This window comes from Pseudorasbora parva, chromosome 21 (genome assembly GCF_024679245.1).
Source record: "Pseudorasbora parva isolate DD20220531a chromosome 21, ASM2467924v1, whole genome shotgun sequence".
NCBI classification, from domain to species: Eukaryota; Metazoa; Chordata; class Actinopteri; order Cypriniformes; family Gobionidae; genus Pseudorasbora; species Pseudorasbora parva.
Genome location: NC_090192.1, coordinates 12,356,311 through 12,373,986, shown reverse-complemented (window position 1 = coordinate 12,373,986; position 17,676 = coordinate 12,356,311). Strand labels below are relative to the sequence as shown.

General features: G+C 45.8%; 1 protein-coding gene across 6 annotated transcripts in view; it reads left to right on the top strand.

Annotated features, from left to right (window-relative positions):
* Nucleotides 1-5,836: 5,836 nt before the first annotated feature.
* Nucleotides 5,837-17,676, top strand: part of plekha1b (pleckstrin homology domain containing, family A (phosphoinositide binding specific) member 1b) — a 99,103-nt gene continuing 87,263 nt past the window's right edge. For 5 of the 6 annotated variants that reach the window (XM_067429122.1, XM_067429124.1, XM_067429127.1 and 2 more), the window contains exon 1: nucleotides 15,969-16,092. The gene's annotated coding sequence lies outside the window, so the exon portion shown is untranslated. Of the gene's footprint in view, nucleotides 5,984-15,968; nucleotides 16,093-17,676 lie in introns of those variants that run through there. The other variant, XM_067429123.1, reaches the window with a different exon arrangement.

Here is a 17,676-nt window from a genome sequence, read left to right as displayed (position 1 = left end):
TGTATGTTGAACGGCTATGTTTAATTACAGCTATTTATGCTGTTAGAGTCACTGAATTATACATGAGTAATGCACATGCTTGATATGCGTGTTTAATTATTGATGCTTTATTTAATCAACAGTACTAAAATACCACAAAAGGCCAGGTTTATGACTTAAAGTTCTTGTGAAGATAAAAGTATGAAACCCAGTGTTTTTTAGAATGTAAAATCCCTTGAAGGAAACCAAACTACGAAGCAGCTCAACAGTGCAACTTGTGGGTGATTCTTTACTGGATTTGTGTTGCTAAGTCACACACAAAACAAAGGTGAAGGTGAGGGTGTTTGATAAATCCACAGGGAAGATCCACATGATTAGAGTACCCTAACACATCCAAACATTGACAAGACCTGACAACAAAAAACAGAAACAAGGTAACCTAAATACACATGCAAACAAGTATAGTCACACACACCTGGGGGTATTCCAAAAAGCAGGTTATGTGACATACCTGTGTATGTTTAAGGGTGAGTATGCGGATAACCTTAACTTTCGGTTCCTTAAGGGTAAGTAACTTTCAGGGTATAAGCACCCATAGCAACTCACTCACTCCTCCGGAGCAGGTTATGTTCCAGAGTTAGTTTGCTTAAAGGAACTGTATGCCAGAAATGTATTTCAATTAATCATAAAAGGGCCCTGATATGTCACTAGACATTAGGAAACATGTTAATTTCAAATACCTATATCACTAACAACATTAGTCCGGCCAGGATATTGTCATTTAAAAGTTGTTGTTGCAGCCCTCAACTGATGTTGATGTTGACATGTTGTGTTTTGGCCTGAAGCTCCGGACGAAAGCCAGGGCAGACGGGACCGCAGCATCGGGTTCCTGTGATGGAAACAGAGGAGGCTTATAACCCACAGAACACTCAAAGGGGGACATACCTGAAGCCGCCATCGGAAGGGAATTACGGGCGTACTCAATCCAAGAGAGCTGTTGGCACCAGGAACTCGGGTTATTGGATGTCAGACAGCGGAGCATTCTTTCCAGATCCTGGTTGACCCGCTCACATTGCCCATTGGTCTGAGGGTGAAAACCAGAAGACAGACTCGCAGAGGCCCCGATCTGTCTACAAAATTCCTTCCAAAACCAGGAGGCGAACTGAGGACCCCTATCAGAAACCACATCAACCGGCAAACCATGGAGATTGAAGACGTGATCCACCATCAGCTGAGCGGTCTCCCGGGCGGAGGGCAATTTGGGGAGGGGAATAAAATGGGCTGCTTTGGAGAACCGATCCACCACCGTGAGAATGACCGTGTTCCCCTTCGAGGGAGGAAGCCCGGGCCACCAAAAACGCTGACGGATGGCAGACAACGTTCCCCGAATCCTTGGATGGCAGACCAACCTGGACGAATGACCCCACCGAAGGACCTCAGAGCGCAGCGCAACCGACACAAACAACCTACACGTAGGACACTCCTCGGGCACTTGCACCCCTCAGCCGGCCTCCTCCACTCGCCGTTCAATACCCCAGGAGAGCGCCCCAACCACCACCCCCTCAGGTAGAATGGCGGTGGTCGCAAGCTCTCCCTCCGGAGCATCAAACAGACGCGAGAGAGCATCAGGCTTAACGTTCTTGGACCCTGGCCGGTACGAGAGGGTAAAGTTAAACCGGCCAAAAAAGAGTGCCCAACGGGCCTGTCGCGAATTGAGCCTCTTGGCCGAACGGATATATTCTAAATTCTTATGGTCCGTCCAGACCAAGAAGGGCTGCACTGACCCCTCCAACCAGTGACGCCACTCACCCAGAGCCAATCTCACCGCCAGCAGCTCTCTGTTGCCAATGTCGTAGTTACGTTCTGCAGGGCTGAGACGATGAGAGAAGAAAGCACACGGATGCACCTTCCCATCATGGAGGGAACGCTGAGATACAACTGCGCCAACCCCGACATCAGATGCATCAACCTCAACAATGAACTGGGCCTCGGGATCTGGAACCAACAGAATGGGTGCAGAGATAAATCGGGACTTAAGGTTATCAAAGGCTACCTGAGCATCCTGGTTCCAGCTGAAGGCCACCTTGGTGGAGGTTAATGCAGTGAGAGGTGCAGCGATCTGACCAAAATTCCTGATGTAACGGCGGTAGAAGTTGGCAAAACCCAGGAAGCACTGCAAAGCCTTGCGAGAGTCGGGGACTGGCCACTTAGCGACAGCTTCTATCTTGGCTGGATCAGGCTTGATCCCCCTGGATGAAATAATGTGGCCAAGGAACGTAACAGACTCGGCGTGGAATTCGCACTTCTCCGCCTTGACAAACAGTTGGTTCTCTAGCAGACGTTGGAGGACCCGCCTAACATGTTGGGTGTGTGCTTGGAGAGAGGAAGAAAAAATAAGAATATCATCCAAATACACACAGACAAATTGATTAATCATGTCCCCCAACACGCTATTGATATGGCTCTGGAAGACGGCTGGAGCATTGGTAAGACCAAACGGAAGAACCAGATACTCATAGTGCCCCGATGGTGTGTTGAATGCCGTCTTCCACTCATCCCCCTCCCGAATGCGCACTAGATGGTAGGCATTGCGGAGGTCTAATTTGGTGAAGACCCGAGCTCCCTGTAATAATTCAAAAGCAGAAGACATTAAAGGTAGGGGATACCTGTTCTTAACAGTAATGTCATTCAAACCTCTGTAATCGATACAAGGACGTAGGGAGCCATCTTTCTTCTGAACGAAGAAAAATCCTGCACCAGCAGGAGAGGAATGGTGGATGAGCCCAGACTGAAGGGACTCCCCAATATACTTGTCCATAGCCTCTCTTTCAGGACCAGAAAGGGAATAAAGACGACCCTTAAGCGGAGAAGTGCCTGGGAGGAGCTCAATGGCACAATCGTAGGGACGATGCGGAGGAAGTGAGGTGGCCCGAGACCTACTGAAAACCACCCGAAGATCTAGGTACTCCGCAGGAACGCCGGTAAGGTCAGGAGGATCCACTTGCGAATCACAAGACACAGAGACAGAAGAAAACGCAGCACCTAAACAAGACACATGACAAGACTGACTCCAGGCTAAAATAGAATTATTGACCCAATCAACCTGCGGGTTGTGCTTACGCAACCAAGGATGCCCTAATATCAACACCGCATTAGGGGAGTCTAAAACAAACAGTTCAATCTCCTCACAATGGTTACCGGAAAGTGAAAGGCGTACACGAGGTGTGACGTGTGTTATGGTAGAGAGGGGACTACCTGCCAGAGACCATGCTACAATGGGTTCACCCAAGAGAATGGTGGGAATATTCCATTCGCGAGCAGAGGCAGAGGCAGAGTCCAGGAAATTACCCTCAGCGCCAGAGTCTATAAGCGCTAGGCCTGCGTGGACGTTCCCCCCGGAAGGCGAGCTGAAACGTCATCTGAGTGCGTGTGGCTGGAGAGTTAGAACAGGAGAAAGCGCCCACCAGGACTCCCCGATTCACTGGTGGGCCTTGGCTTTTAACGGGCACTGAAGAACAAAATGGCCCGGCTTGCCACAATACAAGCATAATCCTTGGTTTAAACGCTCCTGTTTCTGCCGTGGTGTTAATCGAAGCCGACCCAGCTGCATCGGCTCAGCCTCAGCGGACAATGAACTTGTGGCCTCCTGCGAGGAGGACTCCAGGTGGCCCCACGGAGCAGTAGACAAATTGGCGCTGCTGGCGACGATTAAGACGTCCCTCAACACGGAGCGCGAGATTAATTATGTCATCCAACCCCCGGGAAAGATCCAAAGCCACCAGTTCGTCGGCAATGGCATGATCCAGTCCATCAAGGAAACGAGCACGTAATGCCCCCTCATTCCAGGCACAAGCGGCCGCCAAAGTTTGGAACTGTATCACATAATCAGTCACTGAACTCCTCTTCTGAGTCAGACTAGACAACTGCGCCGCCGCCTCATCTCCCTGAGCTGAACGATAGAATAACTTCGTCATCTCTTGATGAAAATCCTCAAAAGAGCCAAAAAAGTCAGCACGAGAATTCCACACGGCCACGCCCCATTCGCGGGCGCGCCCGGAGAGAAGGGTGATGACATACGCCACTTTAGTCTCCTCTGCGACGTAGCGTCGTGGCTGTAACGCGAACACCAGAGCGCACTGAGAGAGAAATGCTTGACAAGACCTCGGATCGCCGTCATAAATCTGGGGAATTGTTGGCATGTGGTTCGGGTTCGGGAGGAATAGCTGCGCGAGGAGCGGGCGTCCGATTAGCCGCCTCCTGCTGAAGTTTATCGACCTGTATAAGCAGCTCCGTGACACGGCCATTCAGCGCGTCCACTTCCTAAGCAGTAGTGTTGATCTGGTTGGAGTGCTGGCCCAGCAAAACCCCTTGCTGAACGAGACCAGAACAGAGCGTGTCGGATCCCGCTGAATCCATCGTTGGTCAGACTGTTCTGTCAGGATAATAGGCGGGATTCAGATGCGGGTGCAAACAGAAAGTTTATTGAACAGGAAAACAACTGAGGAGTCAGATAAACAGTTCGTGGGTCAGAAAAAGCCGCGATCGCGGCAATCGGCACCACCAGGAAGGCTGCTTACAAATCCAGACCACCGTCACTAAACGGGAAGGATGAACGAGTCCACAAAGAGTACCGTAGAATGGCGAGGGAACTTGCAGCCACGAACACTGGAGCCTGAATGACACGGGAAGAGACGGGACAAGACAGGAGTACAAAAACGGATAATGGCAGTCAGAAAAAGCGGTATAAACCATAACAGTCTGACAAAGGACAGAGACACATGCAGGGCTATAAAGGGAACTAATAACGAGGAGAACAAGGACCAGGTGAGTGAAAGAGCTAACGAGCAGGCACAGGTAGGGGCGGAGACACAAGCACGTGGCGAGCTGTCAAAACAACGCCACGCACCAACACAAAACACGAGCACATGGACAGGTGATCAGACCCGAGACCCGACATATATATATATATATATATATATATATATATATATATATATATATATATATATATATATATATATATATATAATAGATTAATTTGATCAATTCTCATGAATTTTAATTAGTTCATCCTGACATCACACTAGTTAACATTACTAGAACAATCCTTTAATTAAGCCAAGCCTTTGCTGATGCAGTCAGATTCGACTATCGCCCTCCACATTCATGTGTCTGCATTCAGCAATTTAATTAAACATATGTCTGGAAATATAATTAATATTCATTAACCAAACCTTCACCATTAAAGATTCACAAATTTGTGAATTTCAAACTCCTATGTTGGATCACAAAATAAAAAACATATATAAACATAATACAATTCATAATAAAACATAATAAAATTCATATTAGACAGCTGAGGCTGTAAAAAAAAAAAAAAACCCTGGTCACTTGTGGCAAAATTGAAGTGCAAGTCAAATGCATTGCGTTGTGGGATACAATATGTTGCCCTGTGTTCAGGTACTGCAGATTTTGCCAAACATAGAAGCTCATCAGGGTATTTAATGCACACAGACAAAAGCCTATATTATTTACACATTATAATCTCTGAAAGTTCATGTTTAAAAACTTTCAGTGCTTTTCTGCAGGAAGCAGTTATTGCATCATAAAAATTTTTAAAGTTCATTTCTCATGCATAGATCTGACAGACTGTCCACGTCAACATTGTGGGCTGCCGTCATTTGGCTAATACGACCTCAAAATAGTTTTCCCCCACTTGAAATGTGCTGCAATGCTATTGTTTTCAGGGGCTGCAAATTGAGGGAAGAGGAAACGTGCTTTGCGTGGTGTGCTCTGTGTTTTCACATGGGCAAACTGCCACTGAGGAAGCAAAGCTATCCTGATCACAATACACGCTGGAAAAGGCTCAGCGGAGCAGTGCGGATATACAGCAGCCGTCCACAGACTACTACACGACTCCTTGACCCGCTGCATGCTTTAAATAAAGCTACTCTGCTGCTTTGACCCCGTGACTGACTTCCCCGACCCACATTTCAATCTGAAAGTAAGTATGAAAACCTTAGATTTTAAAGGGGTTATTTTATGCTTTTTTACATGTTCAACTTTCTTAAGGTGAGTTGCTGTTTGAGCATGAAAAAATGTATGAAAAGTTACAAAGCACCACTCCAAAGGCACTTATATCAGTAAGTGTTTCTGAAGCCTAGATTGTAGTCTTGAGTTTTCTACCACAAAGGTACAAGTCACATTACTCACTGCCGCCCATAAGTGTCTATTTACACCAAGTGCATATAGCGTGGCTTTTTTGGAAAGTGCTATTTGCACTATAGCTTCACCCAACAATGCTTGGTTGGGCCACACAAGATAAAAAAAGTGTGCATTTCAACATTTTCAGAGGTGTAGAGTGTAAGGCTTATGAAACTACTTTTAAAGTGATCGACCCGGGTTCAAATCCTCCTTTTGCAAAGCTCACTCTTCTTCTTTTCCCCATCACATATCACATCACAAAGGCATTTATTTCCAATAAAAAATAAGAAAGATTCTAAAATGGGAAATAAAGTGCCTAACGAAATGTTTAATAATGATAATAAAAGCATGTATTGGGTAGTTACGGTACGTGAAGGGAGGGCCTTTATTGTCCCATTAAGGCGGTATCTATTTAATAATTTCAATAAATATAATAATTGACACTCTATTATTATTGCATCCTGTTAATGTACAACAGTACTGATGTGCAAATAGTATTCATCTGCCAAAATAAAGTATAAATTTAATTTAATTACTATTTACACATATTGCAAAGAACTGCTAGCCTAGAAATCTAGACGCACCCTAGCAGCAGAAAATCAAATCTGCCGCGAGTGTCGTCTAGCAACTCTCAATACCCTTCTGAGCTGTAAAAACCAAACTCTGGTCAGGCCAATCACATCGTGTATAGAGTCGGTGGGCGGGGCTTAACATAATGACGGCAGAGTTGCGCTTGCGTGCTTCTAGTCAACACAGAAACTGGTGAACGGCGGTCTTTCGAATCAGCTTTAGCTTCGCAGATTGTAGATTCTCTGGAAGACTTGGAGTTAAGCTCTTCTCTGAGAAAAGAACAAAGAACGGCACTGAAGTCATTCTTAAGAAGGGAAGATGTGTTCAGAGTTTTGCCGACCGCTTCACCTTCGTTGCTCTGGTTGTTTGTAGCTCTATCCAATCACGTGCAGAGGGAGTTTGAAAGACAACCGTTTATCCCGCCCCTCGGATTGAGCCCTGCCAATGGTGAGTTTCCAGACCAAACATCTTGATGTGGGTCTGGCTTGTCAGGCTAAAGAACTGCTACTTTTTCTACTTTTGGTATCAATAGAATATATCACTATTGTGACTTAGTGTAAAAAGCATTGCTAAAAAAACTGCTATTGTCACTTAGTGCAAATAGCCACTGCCTTTAAATTATTCCCAAGGAATATGTAATTAAGGATCAAGGCCTGGTTGAATTATGTTAGTAGTGTGTTGAAACTTTCGGTTATGATAAGTGGCATGACATTTTCGAAACACTCTCGAAGCGGTTGACCAATCACAACACACTGGTCCAGCCGACCAATCAAAGCACATTGTGCTTTTGAGAAGGAGGGGCTTTATAGAGACCAGAACTAACCAACAATGATTTGGCATTTCCATAGTTCCAACAAACATTTGCATAGTGTGGTGGTTGGAACTATGAATCAAACATCAAATAAAGCTAAATGACATTGAACAAATGGTGATAAAGTCATTTGGGGCCATATTTTGTTACAGCAGCATCTCAGAGATCTCAAATAGACCAATTAGCAAACGTTATTACTCCTATATTGTTGATCCAATGTGGTTCAAACAACAGAGGTGCAACGGTTTTGGGAAACAGTTGAGAGTTGGCAGGTTTCTCCAACAATGCATCTTGTTATAGTAGTTTATCGATTTACATATGGGAAATGCATCCAAGATCGTTTCTTACAGACTAGAAAGAGAGGTGCTGCAATACTGTAAATTATGTGATTTTAAAAAAATAAATAATTTATAATAAAATGTGTCTTACATTCCCTAAGACACATTTCTCAACATGTATGTCCCTCTTACTCGGCCTATGTGGGCTAAACTGTGGATCATTTGTCATTGTAACGGATTCACAGAGGCAGGATTCAATTGCAAGTAACTCAGTTTATTTAGACAGATAGTGTCACAGAAGTCTAAACTCAGAACACTGAAGAAGTCCGGGTAAGACGGAGCAGTGAGAGAGGCTCCGTTGGCGACACGGGCAGGCTGTGAGCAGTTGTGACTCGGGAGATCGGTAGAGGTAATCCGGGAAGGGATCCAGCGTTTCACGGAAGGGGGAAACGACAACCAACACGGAGACACAAGGGGAAACATCCAACAACGCTCTGACAAAGACAAGAGAGAAACAGAGAGACTAAATAGGGTGAAGGTGATGAGTTGCAGCTGGTGCAGGTGATCAGCCACAGGTGCGTAATCCCAGGCTCCGCCCTCACCTACATTCAACATGCACCCAAGAGTGAGACAGGGAATCCATGAACCGTGACAGTACCCCTCCCCCTAGGAGCGTCCCCTGACGCTCCCAGCCGACCTTACCTGTTGATTGTAATCATCAATAAGGGAGTGATCCAGAATGTCCCTAGCAGGAACCCAACTTCTCTCCTCCGGACCGTAACCTTCCCAGTCCACCAAGTACTGGAAACCGCGTCCCCTCCGTCTAGAATCCAGAATGCGATTAACCGAATACGTTGGTTCCCCATCTACGAGTCGCGGCGGTGGGGGAACCGGGACTGGCGGATTAAGGTGGGAGTGAAAAACAGGCTTGATTTTGGATACATGGAAGGCGGGATGAATCCTCCTGTACGCCGGAGGGAGTTTGAGGCGGACTGTCACCGGACTAATGATCTTGGTGACAGTGAACGGGCCGATAAATTTGGGAGCAAGTTTATTAGATACGGAGCGGAGAGGAATGTTCTTGGTAGAAAGCCACACTTTTTGACCCACGACGTAAACGGGAGGCTTAGACCGGTGGCGATCGGCTTTAGCCTTGGTGCGCGCTCCCACCTGGAGCAGAGTCTCACGGGCTCTGGTCCATGTGCGATGACACCTCTGGATAAAGGCGTGAACAGAGGGGACCGCGACCTCGGAATCCAGACTAGGAAAAATAGGTGGCTGGTAACCTACACTACACTCAAATGGCGAAAGGCCCGTAGATGACACTGGTAACGAGTTATGAGCGTACTCAACCATAGAGAGTTGCTGGCTCCAGGATGAAGGATTCTTGGATACCAAACATCGCAACACTCTTTCCAGATCCTGATTGGCTCTCTCGGTCTGACCGTTGCTTTGGGGGTGATAACCCGAAGACAGACTAACCGTGGCTCCTAGTAATTTACAAAACTCCTGCCAAAATTTGGACACAAATTGGGAACCTCTGTCGGAGACCACGTCCATCGGGAGGCCATGTAACCGAAAGACGTGGTCTACTACAGATACCGCTGTCTCCTTGGCTGAGGGTAATTTGGGCAAGGGAATGAAATGTGCTGCCTTCGAGAATCGGTCCACGACGGTCAAAACGACCGTCTTGCCCTGGGAGGGCGGGAGGGCGGTAACAAAATCTAGAGCGATGTGGGACCAGGGTCTCGAAGGAACAGACAACGGCTGAAGTAACCCATGGGGAGGTTGGTTAGATGTCTTACCAACCGCACAGACCGAGCAAGCCAAAACAAAACTGCGAATGTCGCGAGCCATAAGTGGCCACCAAAATCGTTGCTTTATTAAACTGCAAGTGCGGTTTACCCCTGGATGACAAGCAATGTTGGAGCAGTGACCCCATTTGAGGACCTCGGATCTTAACCCCTCCGGAACGAACAAACAACTCGGTGGGCCGCCGGGCGGGGGCGTTACCCCTTCTAAGGCCACTTTGACCTTCGATTCGATCTCCCATGTGAGTGTAGAGATAACTATCTTCTCTGGCAAAATACACTCGGGAGTAACCGGGCGTTCGGAAGCATCAAAAATACGAGATAAAGAGTCGGGTTTGATGTTTTTAGACCCGGGGCGGTACGAGAGAACAAAGTCAAAACGTCCGAAAAAAAGTGCCCACCGAGCCTGCCTGGAGTTGAGTCTTTTAGCAGATCTAATATATTCAAGGTTCTTATGATCCGTCCATACAATAAAAGGTACCCCCGACCCTTCAAGCCAATGACGCCACTCCTCCAACGCTAACTTGACGGCCAACAACTCTCTGTTACCAATGTCATAATTGCGTTCGGCAGGAGAAAGACGATGGGAGAAAAACGCGCACGGGTGCATCTTGTCATCTGAGGGAGAGCGCTGTGAAAGAACCGCTCCTACCCCCACCTCTGACGCGTCGACCTCTACCACGAACTGACGTGTGGAATCAGGGGCGACTAAGATGGGAGCCGAAACAAAGCGGCTTTTCAGTTTGGCAAATACAGCCTCGGCTGTATCGGACCACCTGAACGTCGTTCGGGGAGAGGTCAAGGCAGTCAGAGGTGCGGCTAGTTGGCTGAAATTGCGAATAAAACGCCGATAGAAATTGGCGAACCCCAGAAACCTCTGTAGGGCCTTACGGGAATCTGGACTTGGCCAATCCATCACAGCCTTAACCTTGTCGGGATCCATGCGCATTCCCTCCGATGACACGATGTACCCTAAAAAAGGAACAGACTGTGCATGAAAAGCGCATTTCTCCGCCTTGACAAAAAGCCCATTCTCTAGCAACCTCTGAAGCACTCGTCTGACGTGTCGAACATGTTCCTGGAGAGACGAAGAAAAAATCAAAATGTCATCCAGGTAGACATATATGAATTGGTCGACCATGTCTCTCAACACATCATTGACGAGTGCCTGGAAAACCGCTGGGGAGTTGGAAAGGCCGAAAGGCATGACCAAGTATTCAAAATGCCCCCTGGGGGTGTTAAATGCGGTTTTCCATTCATCCCCCTCCCTGATGCGAACCAAATGATAAGCGTTACGTAAGTCCAACTTCGTGAAGACGGATGCTCCCTGTAACCTCTCGAAAGCTGAAGACATCAACGGCAAAGGATAGGTATTCTTTACCGTGATGTTATTCAGCCCTCGGTAATCAATGCAAGGTCGCAGAGAACCATCCTTCTTCCCCACGAAGAAGAACCCCGCCCCCGCTGGAGAAGAGGAAGGGCGGATGAATTTGGAGGCTAGAGAATCAGAAATATATTTCTCCATGGCCTCCCTCTCTGGAATAGAAAGAGAGTATAGTTTGCCCTTAGGCGGAGACTTACCTGGGAGTAAATCTATAGCACAGTCATAGGGACGATGCGGAGGGAGAGAAGCAGCTCGGGACTTACTGAACACTTCCTTCAGGTCGAGGTACTCCGGAGGCACGTTAGACAGATTCACCGTCTCACTCTGAAAAACAGAACGAGAAACAGACGAACAAGCAGACACCAAACAAGACTCATAACATCTATCACTCCACGCAGACACAGAGTTTTGTCCCCAGTCAACCCTTGGATTGTGTAACTCCAGCCAAGGGTGACCGAGGACAACGGGAGCCAAAGGGGAGTCCAGGATGAAAAATGAAATGCGTTCGGTGTGGTTGCCGGAAGTGATCAGTGTAAGTGGTTCAGTGGTGAATGAAATGTCAGGGAGAACTTGTCCGTTGAGTGCGTTGACAGAGATGGTGTTCTTGAGTGCAATGGTGGGTATGTTAAGTTTGTGAGCAAGGGCAGAGTCAATGAAGTTACCTTCCGCTCCCGAGTCGAGGAGGGCGAGGCTGGAATAATCCTGAGCTGCCCACAGCAATCTCACCGGGAGGAGAGTGGAGGATGAGGTCTTTTCCACGGAGATCCCGCCCGACAATAGCCTTCCTTTTACCGCCGGGCGTGGTCTTTTACCGGGCAGGAGTCTAGCAGGTGTCCGTTCCCGCCGCAGTACAGGCAAAGACCACGGGATCTCCGTCTCGCCTTCTCCTCCCGGGAGAGCCAAGCTCGACCCACCTGCATGGGCTCCGGGTCTAAGGTGTAGCTGACCGCATCCGTAGCGCTGGCCTGAGGGCATTCGACACTCCCATGCTGAGGCTCTATCCTGGACCTCAGCCGACTCAGACGAGCGTCCACCCTCAAAGCTAGATCAATGAGACCGTCAATCTTCTCCGGAAGGTCGATGGCGAATATCTCCTTCTGGATGCGGTCAGCCAGCCCATGCAGGAACATGTCCCACTGTGCCTCCTCGTTCCACTTGCACTCGGCGGCCAGGGTGCGGAACTCGATGGAATAGTCCGAGACCGAGCGGTTACCTTGGCGGAGTTCTGCGAGTTGACGTGCCGCTTCTCTTCCGGTCACCGCTCGGTCAAACACCCTTCTCATCTCTGCCGCCAGCATCTGGAACGAGGAGCAGCAAGGATGTTGGTTCTCCCACACCGCCGTTCCCCAAAGTGCGGCTCGTCCGGAGAGCAGGGTGAGGACGAATGCCACCTTGGATCTCTCTGTGTTGAAAGTCTGCGGTTGAAGAGCGAAAAACAAGGAACACTTGGTAAGGAAGGCTCTGCAATAATTGCTCTCACCGGCATAATTCTCGGGGGTAGGCAGACGTGGTTCCGGTTGCCGCGATGCAGATGGTGTGTGGGGAATCGGCGGTGGGTCGGGCACAGTGGGACCGACGAGTTGTTGCATCTGTTGGGTCAGCTCGGCCACCCGTGCCACCAAGGTGTGTACTGCCTGTCCTGTGGCAGTTAAGTTCGCCTCCTGCTGGTCCAGTCTCTCGTTGCTGCTGGTCAGTAGGGCGTTGATACTCGCTGAATCCATGGTTGGTCAGAGCGTTCTGTAACGGATTCACAGAGGCAGGATTCAATTGCAAGTAACTCAGTTTATTTAGACAGATAGTGTCACAGAAGTCTAAACTCAGAACACTGAAGAAGTCCGGGTAAGACGGAGCAGTGAGAGAGGCTCCGTTGGCGACACGGGCAGGCTGTGAGCAGTTGTGACTCGGGAGATCGGTAGAGGTAATCCGGGAAGGGATCCAGCGTTTCACGGAAGGGGGAAACGACAACCAACACGGAGACACAAGGGGAAACATCCAACAACGCTCTGACAAAGACAAGAGAGAAACAGAGAGACTAAATAGGGTGAAGGTGATGAGTTGCAGCTGGTGCAGGTGATCAGCCACAGGTGCGTAATCCCAGGCTCCGCCCTCACCTACATTCAACATGCACCCAAGAGTGAGACAGGGAATCCATGAACCGTGACAGTCATTGCTTTGGCACAAAGGCATTTAATGACCACATCTTTCAGATTACATGAATATATTTTTTTACACATCACCACCAAAACTCTCTATGCCTTAGCACATGCTTACGTATTCTTTCTTTTTAAAGGAAGTGTATGTAAGATTGTTGCCAAAACTGGTACTGCAGGTGTATCCCCTCTCCCCCTCCCCTCTGACTCGGGTTGCCAGATAGGCTGTAGGATCATAAGTAACGTTTAGCTGCAGCTGTGGTAACTAGAGCAGATCTGGCAACCCGGATGCCCAAACACTACTGACTTTGTGATTGGTAGATCGGTGGAGGGCGGAGCTTCAGGCCAAAACACAACATGTTAACATCAACATCATTTGAGGGCTGCAACAACAACTTTTAAATGACAATATCCTGGCCGGACTACAGCTCAATCGCTAGAACACATTTCTCAATACTTTTTCAAAACTCTTCACACAGTTCTGCTAACCATCTTTCAGCTTGGCACAGCAGTACATGTCACTTCATCATACATGTCTCAAATCAACTCAATCTTCTGTAACAAACTTGAATAAGCTTAATTTGCTACATTTCTACAGTGATAACAATTTACTGAAATATATTCTAAATCTAAAATATGAAGGTCACATTTTAGATTAGGGTACAGTTCTCACTATTAACTGACTGGGATTGAGGTACTCTGGGTGCGGGCCAAATTACGAGCCTGGAGCCCTTCCCCGGACAGCATGCCAAATATGCATACTCTTTACTCTATTTCATTTGATGAAAGTGTGAACAAGTGAAAGGCCAAGTCAACACCTCAAACTCGTTGTTGTGCTCCTCAAACTATTCCTAAACAATTTTTGCTTTGTGGCAGTGTGCATTATCCTGCTAAAAGAGGCCACAGCCACCAGGGAATAACGTTTACATGAAAGGGTGCACATGGTCTGCAACAATGCTTAAGGGGGTACATGTCAAAGTAACTTCCACATGGATGGCAGGACCCAAGGTTTCCCAGCAAAACATCACCCAAAGTATCACGCTGCCTTCACCGTCTGCATTCTGACACCTTTGAGCAATTTGAGGTACAGTAGCTCGTCTGTTTGATCGGACCACACGGGCCAGCCTTTGTTCACCACGTGCATCAATGAGCCTTGGCCGCCCATGGTTCTGTCGCCGGTTCACCACTGATACTTCCTTGGACTACTTTTGATAAATACTGACCACTGCAGCCCGGGAACACCCCACAAGAGCTGCAGTTTTGGAAATACTATGACCCAGTCTTCTAGCCATCATAATTTGGCCCTTGTCAGACTCGCTCAAATCTTTACACTTGAATATCCCGCGGAAAAATACCAGTACCATGCACTTAAATTATAACATTATTAAAAGTTTACCATTGTGAATTGGGCTAAGGAGATAGTTTTGAACACTGGCTGGTTATGTACTTGCTCAAAAATTGATTTTGGATCATTTTTTAACAAAAAAAGTTACTGCAGGTTAAACTGCTGCTAATAGTTGGTTAGGAGAAATCTGTGAAGAGTGTTGAGAAAGTGGCCCCAAAAAAGCAACAACAACAAAAACTGTGATAACGATGTGAGTTTATTTATTTAGTAATTTTAGAAATTCAGAAAGCAATTTCATACATAACATTTTGTCCATGCAGACCTTGCATAATACACGGTATTTGCATTGTTCAAAATGCATCTATACATTTATTGTGAAATTTAATTGTGTTTGGACCAGTTACAGTCTGCATTTTATATTTTGTGTGTGTGTGTGTGTGTGTGTGTGTGTGTGTGTGTGTGTGTGTGTGTGTGTGTGTGTGTGTGTGTGTGTGTGTGTGTGTGTGTGTGTGTGTGTGTGTGTGTGCTTATCTCGATACACCTGAATGGAGGTCACTATAACCTCTAATAACCTTTACTCAAATCTTAAACGTGCATCTGAACAATACAATGAGGATTTCCTTCAGTTTAAAACTGTGCAATGCAGTTTCCTTTTTCAGTTTCTTAAGTCACCTATGACATTAGATGGTATGAATCAAGCATTCATACACATTTAAGACGGCCAAAAATGCTTTTCATGTACGGTGGCAGGCTGGCAGCATATTACCGGTCAAAATCTTTAGGCTAAGTGTTGTTTTCTCTCTCTCATGATCCTTCAGAAATCGTTCTGATTTGCTGATTTGTTCGTCAGTTATTTTCAGTTATTACTGGGTCTCTTTTATTAATAATCGTTCTTATTATCAACATTGATAACAGGTTTTACTGCTTATATGTTTGTGACTACACTGTTCATCGGGATTCTTACATAAGTAAAGTTCAGTTAACAGGATTTATTTGAAAGAAAAATAAAAGTTCTTTTGAAATAATCAATTGCTTAACTGCAATATTTGTTTCAGAAAAGAAGATGAATACGCTATACGAAACCAACCAACAGCATGCATTCTATTTATTACTACAATTCCCATCGTCCTTTTCTCTATATCCGGAAAAGAAAGGGCCTTTTCCGTATGAATTCGTGAATCCTACTATAGCGAAGGTTCGGCTCATGAATAATGTTATCCCCTGAAATGGGCCTATTTGATTGGCTGAATGCAGACGTAGGAACGTGGGCGTTAGTCAGCTGCCGAATCGCCGCATCCAAATGCAGTCGAAGGCTTGGCTCATGATTATTAATTAGTAAACATGACTGGACGGTCTAGGAAGTTTACCTAGCGACGTCAGCATGTACTAATCAATATTCATGAGATAAACCTTGGTCCTAGTAGGATTTGCAGTTCCGTTCCCCGCCCGTCAGTTGCGGGATAGGCAGACCGTCGGAAGTTTGTGGGAGATGGGCTGAAAGTCTAGCACAAGGCAGACAGAACACCACTGCACTGGAGTGTCACAGCTGCTGATAAGTGTGTAAGTTATCTGCTCATATACTAACGAGGTATATTTTAGCATATTACACTTTAAATGTGTTTTCGTTGTGTTCTAATCAGTAGTAACACATTTACTTTGGCAGTTCACTAGCTCACTTTATGCAAAACCTGTCGCTTTTATTTCAGACAGTCGGTAAAAAATATTATTTACCGATGGGATTTTATTTATCTCTCTCTCTCAAAAGATTAATTATGTCTGAGGATATGACATTGATGCGTTGGTTGTGGATAAGTTAGCTCTGTGTGTAATGGCATGGTTTTTTTTTTTCCATAACCTAGTGCATTGCCTAACCAGACAGCATTTTTAGGCATTATAGGCATAAATGAAACGCAGAAAGTGCTATAGAGGCCACTGGTCTGTGGTATAGTGATGCCGTGATGGTATCAGGTGGCATTGCCATATTACTGAAATTAGGGCTGGGATAAACGATTATTTTTTAAACGATTAATCTAGCGATTATTTTTCCGATGCATCGATTAATCTAACGATTAATTTTTCCTGTCCGATTCGGTTACGATTCGATTCGATTACCGATTATCTCCCCATTAATTGCCTAATAGCAATTTATACATGTTGATTTAATTATCTGAATGAAAAAACGAATTCCTTAACATTGCAATATATGTTTATTGCTCTTAAAATTCCAAAGTAAGACTATACAAGAGCAATGCATTCAATAAAACCTTGAAAACATAAAGTAGGCTACACACACACACACACACACACACACACACACACAAATAAATAAGTATTAACCTACAACAAAGAAACATATTATACGATTTTTCTATGTATGCAACTCAGCCTACAGGCTATGCCCATCGATTAAATATCAACAAGTTGGTTAATCAAATCCAGGGACACACTGCAAGCGTGAGCGTCTCGGCTGCGTGGCGTGTCCGTTTTTGTTTCGGCTCACATGTTAACAGGTTGGAGTTTGCTCACTGACTGTGACGCGCGGAAAACGCGTGCATGCTGGAAATAGAAGAGTGCCTATTTTTCACGCGTGTTGGGAGCGTCTCCAGGCAAAATAGAATAGGAAAAGATGTTTATATATCATTTTGACACGAATACATATTATTAAATTACATTTTCATGTTTGAAAGTCTGTAGGTTTACATAAATGCAGATATAGGCCTAATTGTAATAATAAAAAACGTCAATTATCGATTTTGAAATATTGCAACTGTCAATACAGAACGAAATATTCTGTAGCCTATTTTGCCGTCAATACCATAGATATGTGGCTACTGCCGACGTTGTCTTTGCTGTATCAGTAGGCTATTTATGTTTAACATTATGAATAGCCCAGCAAACACAAAACGTTTTTACAACGTTCCACAACGTTGTATTCTGGTTGCAATTAGGTAATGTTGTAGTACAACGTTTTAAAGACGTTTTAAAAACGTTTTTTAAAATAGAAAAATAATGTAACCAAAATAAAACGTTTTAAAAACGTTGTGAAAATACCAACCTGGGACGTTTTCTTTAAGTAGTCAAAAAAACGTAAATATCACGTTTGTTTACTACGAAAACAAAACTAGACCAAACTACAACTTTTGG